Source organism: Leptosomus discolor, chromosome 9 (genome assembly GCF_034619465.1).
Source record: "Leptosomus discolor isolate bLepDis1 chromosome 9, bLepDis1.hap2, whole genome shotgun sequence".
NCBI classification, from domain to species: Eukaryota; Metazoa; Chordata; class Aves; order Leptosomiformes; family Leptosomidae; genus Leptosomus; species Leptosomus discolor.
In genome coordinates this window covers 18552634-18561103 of record NC_141399.1, presented here as the reverse complement: position 1 = coordinate 18561103, position 8470 = coordinate 18552634, and positions in this window count along the sequence as shown.

Sequence of the window (8470 nt, the reverse complement as noted above, 5' to 3'; positions counted from 1 at the left end):
TTGGATAAATTAAGAAGTAACACCAATTATTTGGAATCTAACATTACAGAAAACATTAATATATGTGAACATTTTTTGTATTGAGACAAGTAGGGTCAACGTATTAGTTAGAATGATACATTAGTGTACCAGGTCTGCGCATGACAAACTGTAGTCCTTGAGTGTTTGGGTTTTTTGTTGGTTTTCAAATTGTTCCTCCTTAAAAGTTGGGTAAATATTTAAGGGAATTAAGTCACACATCAGAGTGAATTTTGGGAAGAGCTCAACTGTTTGCAGTGAATACCGTTCCATTTCATGTATCATTCGATGTGTTGCAGCTGTACTATGTTATAAGGGAGGGACAGTTCCTGTTGTGAATAACAATGTGTTTTATTATAGCAGAGTGAGGGCGAATTGACAGAGGCCAGATTAACCCTTGTTCTGAAGCACCCTGTAGAAGGCCACCTTGGAAATGCTAACAAAGGTTTAACTCCTTACTCTGCAGACTAATGTAAGATCCTTATATAGGAAAGTTGTTTTGAGATTTCAGATTAACTCAGGTTTTGGATTTGAATAAAATTGAATAAAAATTGAATAAACCCCAATTTATTTTACCGTGATGATCTTCATACACAGATATTTTTCTGCTCGCTGTCCTTCCAAGCCAATCTGTCCCTACTGGCCTGACAGAGTGCATATCCATAAAAGAGAAGTCGTATTATGAGTTCTAATATGTTTCAAATTCTAATTTGAAAATGTGGATTAAGTTGTAGTCTTCCAAAGATATGAATTAGGAGTACATGGGCTGAAGCTGTTACAGTTGCAGTGTTGAGCCAGACGTAACGAGTGCGGAACCTGGGCTAGTTTCTGCTTAATATATTATGCTTTGGTTTCCTGTTGAGCTTGAAGGATGAATACTCTTATCTTTACTATGATCCTGTTGTTGTTATCTCCATTTATGTAGGCAGTCTTCCTTGAGTAGAAGATAAGAAGGTAGAATACAAAATAGCCCTAGATGCATGAGCAAAATACCTTTTGTTTTCAGAGAATCCAAAAGCCATGGCATCTCCTTTTTGAGAGTTTTCTATTTTAGGAGCACTATGAATAGGCTTAATGGCTTTCTGTTTGTTCTCTGTTGTACAGTCACACAGTTCTTCACTTTCTATCTTTCCCTCTGGCATTAGAGAACAGCTCCTTGCTGTATGTGGAGGTACTAATCAGTGGGTTACATTAGTACAGTATATCTTTATATATACTGAGAATATTTCACGGCGTGTATTGTTTCACCATGCAGAATGCATCACAAAGTGTCTGTCTATTTGAAATGCAATTAAGGACTACAAAGCCTGATAGATTAACTGCCTGTGGAAACAAAGTTTACTTTGTTAGGAAGCAAAGAGAGAAACTGTGCGTGGTACATTCAAAGTGAGGATTTTTTTTTTCCTTTAAGAAGAAATAAGTAACCTTCAAGTGCAGGTGAACACCTGCCTAGCAGAACTGTTCTCAATCCTTTGGAATGTTATCAGCCAGTGTTGGGGATTCTCTTAGATCTCCAGTACTTCACTAGTGTTTAGCATCCGATTTAAGCAATAAACATATGCAAATTCTACTAGTACTTTACAGACTGCAGTCTAACATTTTAAAGGGTCACTGGTCCCTGCTAGACTGACCAGAATTACCTACCCTTCATTTTGTGGTATGTTTATATTTTCATTGGAGTAAGTTTTACTGTTCTCATTCACACTCCCTCGCTTTCTCTCCCTCTCTCCCTTCCCTGCCCTGCCCTGAAATAAACTGCTTGCATGTGTTTTATGGTACTGATACCCTCTTCTTTCTGGAAGAAATTGTTGGTTTTTTTCTTTAACAGACTTTATATACTTAATTATTATAATAAGAAATAGTGTAGCAAAAATACTTTGCTTGTGACTCTGAGACTATCAGCCATTTTCCATGAAGGTTAGGGGAATGGAAAATCCAATTCTGTTTTCTGGAGTCTGCCCTGTGTTAGTGTTGACAATTCTACTGTTCATACTTCATTTGTTTCTTAAAAAAAGCTTTCTTTGAGAGATGGTGATAGCTGGTACAAAAGATTCTTGGCAATACTTGAGGAGCACTTGTTGCAAGGGCTTGATGAAAATGCTTAGAGAAAAATGTGTTACTGCTAAAACTTTAATATATCACAAAAATTTCAGATGCAAGGTTGTTTTGTAGTTCAGTAATCTTGATTATAACATGATATTAAGCAGATCTGAGATACTGAACACTCTAAGCTATCATCAGCTTCAAACGCTTTTGGTCATGATATATGTCTTTCTAATAAGACTGATACCTGGGACAAAACTTGTAACAATTTTCTGAGTAAAGTCTACTTTAGTGATATCTGTACACACACAGAATGAAACTTATGAAACTTTTTCCTACCTTTTCAAACTACTTGTTCTAGCAGACATTTTTTTAATGCCTTTTAACTTCCTTCATAAATTGCCTTTCTGCCTGATTAATTTCCTCAGTTAAGATAGCCATGAATTTTGTGAGCATTATTGTATTTTCCTTGTGGAGTTACACACCTAACTATGCTATCTTTATTCATTTAGGGCAGTCCTGCAATACAGAAAGATGAACAATACTAAAAAATAAAGAATTCTGGACAGATTTTAGCTTTAACTGCATTAGCTTACATTTATTTGTCCTATATATTTAATGGCTTGGTGTGGATCGCTTATGAAATCTGTATTTTTACTTGCCAACACCTTCAACTGATTTTTCCAAAGGTTGCAAAGTAAAAGGTTGTAATCATGGTTGAATAAAAGGATGTATTAATGGTCATTAATTTGTTATTTAAAATAGGAATTGTCCCTAGGTACACTTAAATTGCTCTTCATTACATATTTCTATTGCTTCATTACTTGTCTTATTTACTTCATTACTTTTTTCTGTTACTTTGAAAAGCGTCTTGAATTAGTTATGAAACCTGTTCTTTAAGAAAAGTCTTTGTATTTAGCTTTCAGTTCTCTGAGTATTTCTAGCAACTGTGCTAATGTTTTTGCTGAATAAAATGTCTTCAATCTCTTAGAACTACACTTCCCTTAAAGTGGCTAAGCCTCTGTCATAGTGAACAGTCTCAGGTACTATGTTGCGTAACAGGACATGGACAAGGCCATATTTAAAAGCAGAATAAATGTGGAGAAAACACGTCTGTACTGCAGAGTTGAGAGCACATGATTAATGACCTGGACAGTTTGCCAGAGCTGAGCTCTGACAGCAACGCTTCTTATTCCCACTGTAGGTCAACATTTTAATTCGCTTCATTTTATTGGCATACATGAGACACCTAAGCATGGTGCCATCACACCCCTCCTACTATAGTAGGATTGTTTCTGCCACAAATTACAGTGTCGTGACTGACCAAGAAGGGCAGGGCTTGGTCTCTTGTACCTTTTTTTGGAATTGCAAATAGCTATGCAATCATCCTGGAGTAACGGTGTAAGAATACAAATTACAGACTAACCCAATCTGCTGGTGTCTCAATGCAAGCAGTTATGTCAGCTTTGCTCTACTAGTTGTTTCACAAAAGGCATATGGACATAAAGGGAATGTTGAAGGGTCAAAGAGGTCTTTTGCAGGTGTAAGGTGCATTTAGGAGTTGTTGAAGTTACTAGTGAAATAAGCTACCTGAGAATAAACTATTGGTATTGCATTGGTGAACAGCAGTTCAAAGGCAGTAGGAAGCTCCTGCTCCAATTTGAACTGCAGTTGAGTATGGGGAAGCTGACAGCAATTAATGGAAGTGAAAGTCAGTCAGAAGAATCATGTTTCCAGAAAATACCAGCAAAGCTGTGTCTGCTTTCTGATCCAGTGCTGATGCAAAAGCATCACTTATGTTAGGGTTCTTAAGTAGTTGTTACAGAGGTGAGGAGGAGAGGTTCACAAATTCATGGGTGAAAGTTCATGTAGATGTTGAGACCTACTTGGTAAGGGTAAGAGGTTAAAAAAAAAAAAAGTCTGACTCGCAAAGCCCTGGATATAGTACCAATCTCAATGGAAACCACTTTTTCGGATGATATTAGTACTCATGATCTTCTGATAGTTGGTGTAGTAATGATTGTACATTGTTGTATAGGAAGCTGAAATTTCACTCACTTGCCCTAAGGTTAGTTGGAATGAGAAGGTGCTCTTTTCTGTGCCCCACAGTATAAAAAGAAGGCCTAATTTTTCTTCAAGGCCTTGGGAAAATCAGAAGCCTGTGCATGAAGGTCAGATAGAATAACTGGCACCAGTTCTATACCTCTGTGGATGGTGGAAGACTCCAACTCGGAGATACTGCATTGTGATGCTGGCAGGGATGACGCTTATCTTGAAGTCTGTAGCATCCCAACCCAAACAATCACTTGAGAAGAAAACGTGTTGGTTTGGAACAAAACACAAGTATTTCAGATGATTCTGCTTTGAATCTCCTGGTGAGTTCCGTCTCCTGTCATAATACTGCAAGCTGTTACAATATGTGCTATTTATTTTTAGGATTAATAGAGCACAAAGGTTTAAAGCATTAAAACTTTCTTATATGGGTTTAAGTTCTGTGGAGAAAAAAATAATCTCTTCCAGTTTGTGAATAAAACTTTGATTTCAAGAACAGACAGACAAATAGCCATATTTGGAAAGCAGGCATTGAGTGTGGGGTTACTTCTGGTTTTATTTAGCTGTATGTTAGAGATGCGCATTATCTTTTCAGTTGCATATTCATATCTTCCTGTACTTTAATGGACTTGAACACACAGAACAATGGAATTTTGCCCATATCTCATGTAAACCGAAGTCTTGGAAGTTTGAAAGCACAGTTCTTACTCTGTAAAGTATCAGTGCATGAAGCATTATCCAAAAAAAATTATAAAGGAATTGGCATTAACTGGCAGTTACAGTTAGAAGCTACTAACTCGACCCTATGTTTAAAATCTCTAAGACCTGTAGAGGGAGAGAAAATTATAGATAATCTAAACACCGTTGAGAAAAATAAAGCTATTTACTGCTGCCATTGTGCAAAAATGTTTAAATCTTCTGTCTTTCCTCTTCTTAAAGGTATAAAAGTAGATCTATTAACTTTTAAAGCTGTGCATGCAACAATCATCTAGATCAGAAGCTTTCCTGAAGCTTGTGTTGTCTTTTTTCTATATAGACCTTCTGGCATGGGGCTCTGTATGTGTGTGTGTTGAGAAAGTTGTTGGCGCTAGAAGCACACTTAACTCTGATGTGCTCTATGCTGTTCATTCCTACTTATGTATAACTTTCTTAAAAACTTAATTTTATTTATTTTTTTTTTTAAGGAGCCAGCATCAGTTTCTATAAACTTGTGAGTGGATTGGCATTCTAATTTGAGCTTCTAACTTTGTTACAGTTGCACCTAATGCTGAGATGGTTTCTGCTGTGGTACTTTGGGAGTGTCCCAGTCTCTTGAAATTACACAAAGATACTAATTCATAATTCTGATGATTCCCAACAATAAATGTTTCGTTTGTTTGGTTGGGGGTTAGGGAACAAAAATTCCTTACAGGAATGTAGCCAAGCAGAGAGAAGATTGAGAGATGCAGTGATTTATAGCCTTACTAGAACAAAATTATGTGAGGCTACATGGCCTTTAATAATATCAGATATATTGCCTTGACTGTGACATCATTATGTTTTGGATCTCTCAGTTGCTAATTTCTCTGTAAAATATAGGGGTGTATTGACAGCAGTTCTTAGTCCATTCTGGTTACACTGGAACGCTTTAGCAAGATTTCACCAATCACTACCATGGGAAACGGTCTATTTTAGCTCTTAGCTAAGTTATTTCTGAGAACAATCGTCCTTCTTTAAAACACAGGTTTTGCATCTTGTTACTATTCTCAGATACTGGTTTTTGTAGAAATCTTTGTGGGGCTATACAAATGCTAATTCAAAATCTATGTAACTTCTCTGTTTGTTCAGAACTAAAGATTTGTGGCAAGACTGGCTTTTTTAGGAGGGAGTGTACATCTTTACTTAAAATTTGCTATTTGGCTGCTGTGTGAGTGTTGAGCTGACCCAAGCTGATCTGGGTGAGGTGTGGCCTCCACATCCTGTGTTTGATCACTTCTGTCCAAGTTCTTTAGATGTTTACAGCTATTGCAGGATTTTAATGCCCAGTTGTGTTTCTGTTGTCTGCCTGTGCATTCATAGTAGCATGTGTCCCCATATGACTTTTCAGGACTGTCAGTGGTCCACTTTGATGTTAACTGCATTATGTAGAGGTGAAAATCTGAGGCCAACAGCTGATTTCATGAAGTATCTGGTCCTTTTCTGGTACAGTTATGATCTTACATCAGGCATTTCACCTGTTTAATTCCAACTTTGCCTATGTGAAGGAGGCTGTCTTGGTTTGAAAAAGACAGGTGTCTGTGGAGGAAGGCAGGAGCCTCCCTTGAAATGGAGAGTGCAACCCCCTTCCCTCCAAACTATTATAATTTTGAAATTAACGGGCCTTCAGGCAAAGATATGGGGAATAGGAATAACAGTTCTTTACTAATATATATATATATATAACACAAGGCAGGGAAAAAACAAACAACCCACTGGTTTACACTGACATAGTCAGGAATACAACCTGACACCCTGTTAGGGTGGCAGTAGCAGTCCGATAAGATGCTGGCTGCAGTCCTCCTGAAGTGATGGGTGTAGTTCTGTGGAAGCAGCAATCAGGTAAAAGAGTCTGGTCTTCCTCCGAAGGTCCAGTGGTCGGCAGGTAGCTCTCGTCCTCTGGAACTCAGGTGGGGGGAAAAGCTCCTCTGGGAATCCAGTGGAAGAAAGGCGGCTAGGGTGTTCAAAATCTCCGTTTTTATTTGGCATGGACTGCTTGGCTCCTTCCCCCCCCTCCCCGGGCGGAGCATCTCACAATGGGATGGGGAGTCGTGAGGCAGTTCCTTGATGGGCCATTAACAGGAGATAGCCCAGGAGCGAGTTACCGATGGGTCAGGCGATAAGGCATTGTTGTGCCCAGTAACAGGAGATAGTCCAGAGGGGGGGAGGCAGGGAGCACCGCCCCACCTGGTCTCAACAGCTCCTGAAGATGGTAATAGAATATATTTTTTCTTTTGGCACATTTTACACTGTAACCCAGGACATAATCCACCCCTTATTCTATTACCATCTACACCATACCCAACCCAATGCCCCCTTACAGATACATATATACATATATACACAATGAAACCTTACACAGAGTTCTCACTTGAAATTAGGTCTCCTTGTGGTACACAACGGGTTTCCTCATTTTCCTGCATTACCCACCAAGTGTAACCAGGTCCTTGAGCAAAAACAACCCCACGGAGGGGTGTGCCTTTGCCTGATGTGGGATTAATCCAAACAGTCTTTCCTAACATACCTCTCGTGTGTACCACAGGGACTTTATCTCCGTCCACTGTGTGCAAGGGTCCAGACTGGGCAGGACCAGCTCGATTGATGGACCCTCGGGTATTGACCATCCAGGTGGCCTTTGCTAAGTTCAGTTCCCAATTTTTGAAAGTCCCCCCTCCAAGTGCTTTTAGGGTAGTCTTAAGTAGCCCATTGCACCGTTCAACTTTCCCGGCAGCTGGTGCATGATAAGGGATATGATATATCCATTCGATTCCATGTTCTCTGGCCCAAGTGCTTATGAGGCTGTTCTTGAAATGTGTCCCGTTGTCTGACTCGATTCTCTCAGGGGTGCCATGTCTCCAAAGAACTTGCTTTTCCAGGCCCAAGATGGTGTTCCGGGCGGTAGCATGAGGCACAGGGTAGGTCTCCAGCCACCCAGTGGTTGCTTCCACCATGGTCAGCACGTAGCGCTTGCCTTGACGGGTTTGGGGAAGAGTGATGTAGTCAATTTGCCAGGCTTCCCCATACCTGTACTTCGACCATCGTCCACCGTACCACAGAGGCTTCACCCGCTTGGCCTGCTTGATCGCAGCGCAGGTCTCACAGTCTTGGATAACCTGGGAGATACTGTTCATGGTTAGATCCACCCCTCGGTCCCGTGCCCATTTATAAGTGGCCTCTCTGCCTTGATGGCCTGAGGCATCATGGGCCCATCGAGCTAAGAACAACTCTCCTTTATGTTGCCAATCTAAGTCTATCTGGGACACCTCTATTTTTGCAGCCTGATCTACCTGTTCATTGTTACGATGTTCTTCGTTAGCCCGACTCCTGGGGACATGAGCATCTACATGACGGACCCTCACAGGTAGCTTCTTTACCCGAGTGGCAATATCTTTCCACTCATCAGCAGCCCAAATTGGTTTTCCCCTACGCTGCCAGTTGGCCTTTTTCCACCTTTCCAGCCAGCCCCGCAGAGCATTGGCTACCATCCATGAATCAGTATAAAAGTAGAGCTTTGGCCACTTCTCTCTTTCAGCAATGTCCAGGGCCAGTTGAACGGCTTTGAGTTCAGCAAGTTGACTTGATCCACCTTCTCCTTCAGTAGCTTGTGCGACCTGTCGTGTGG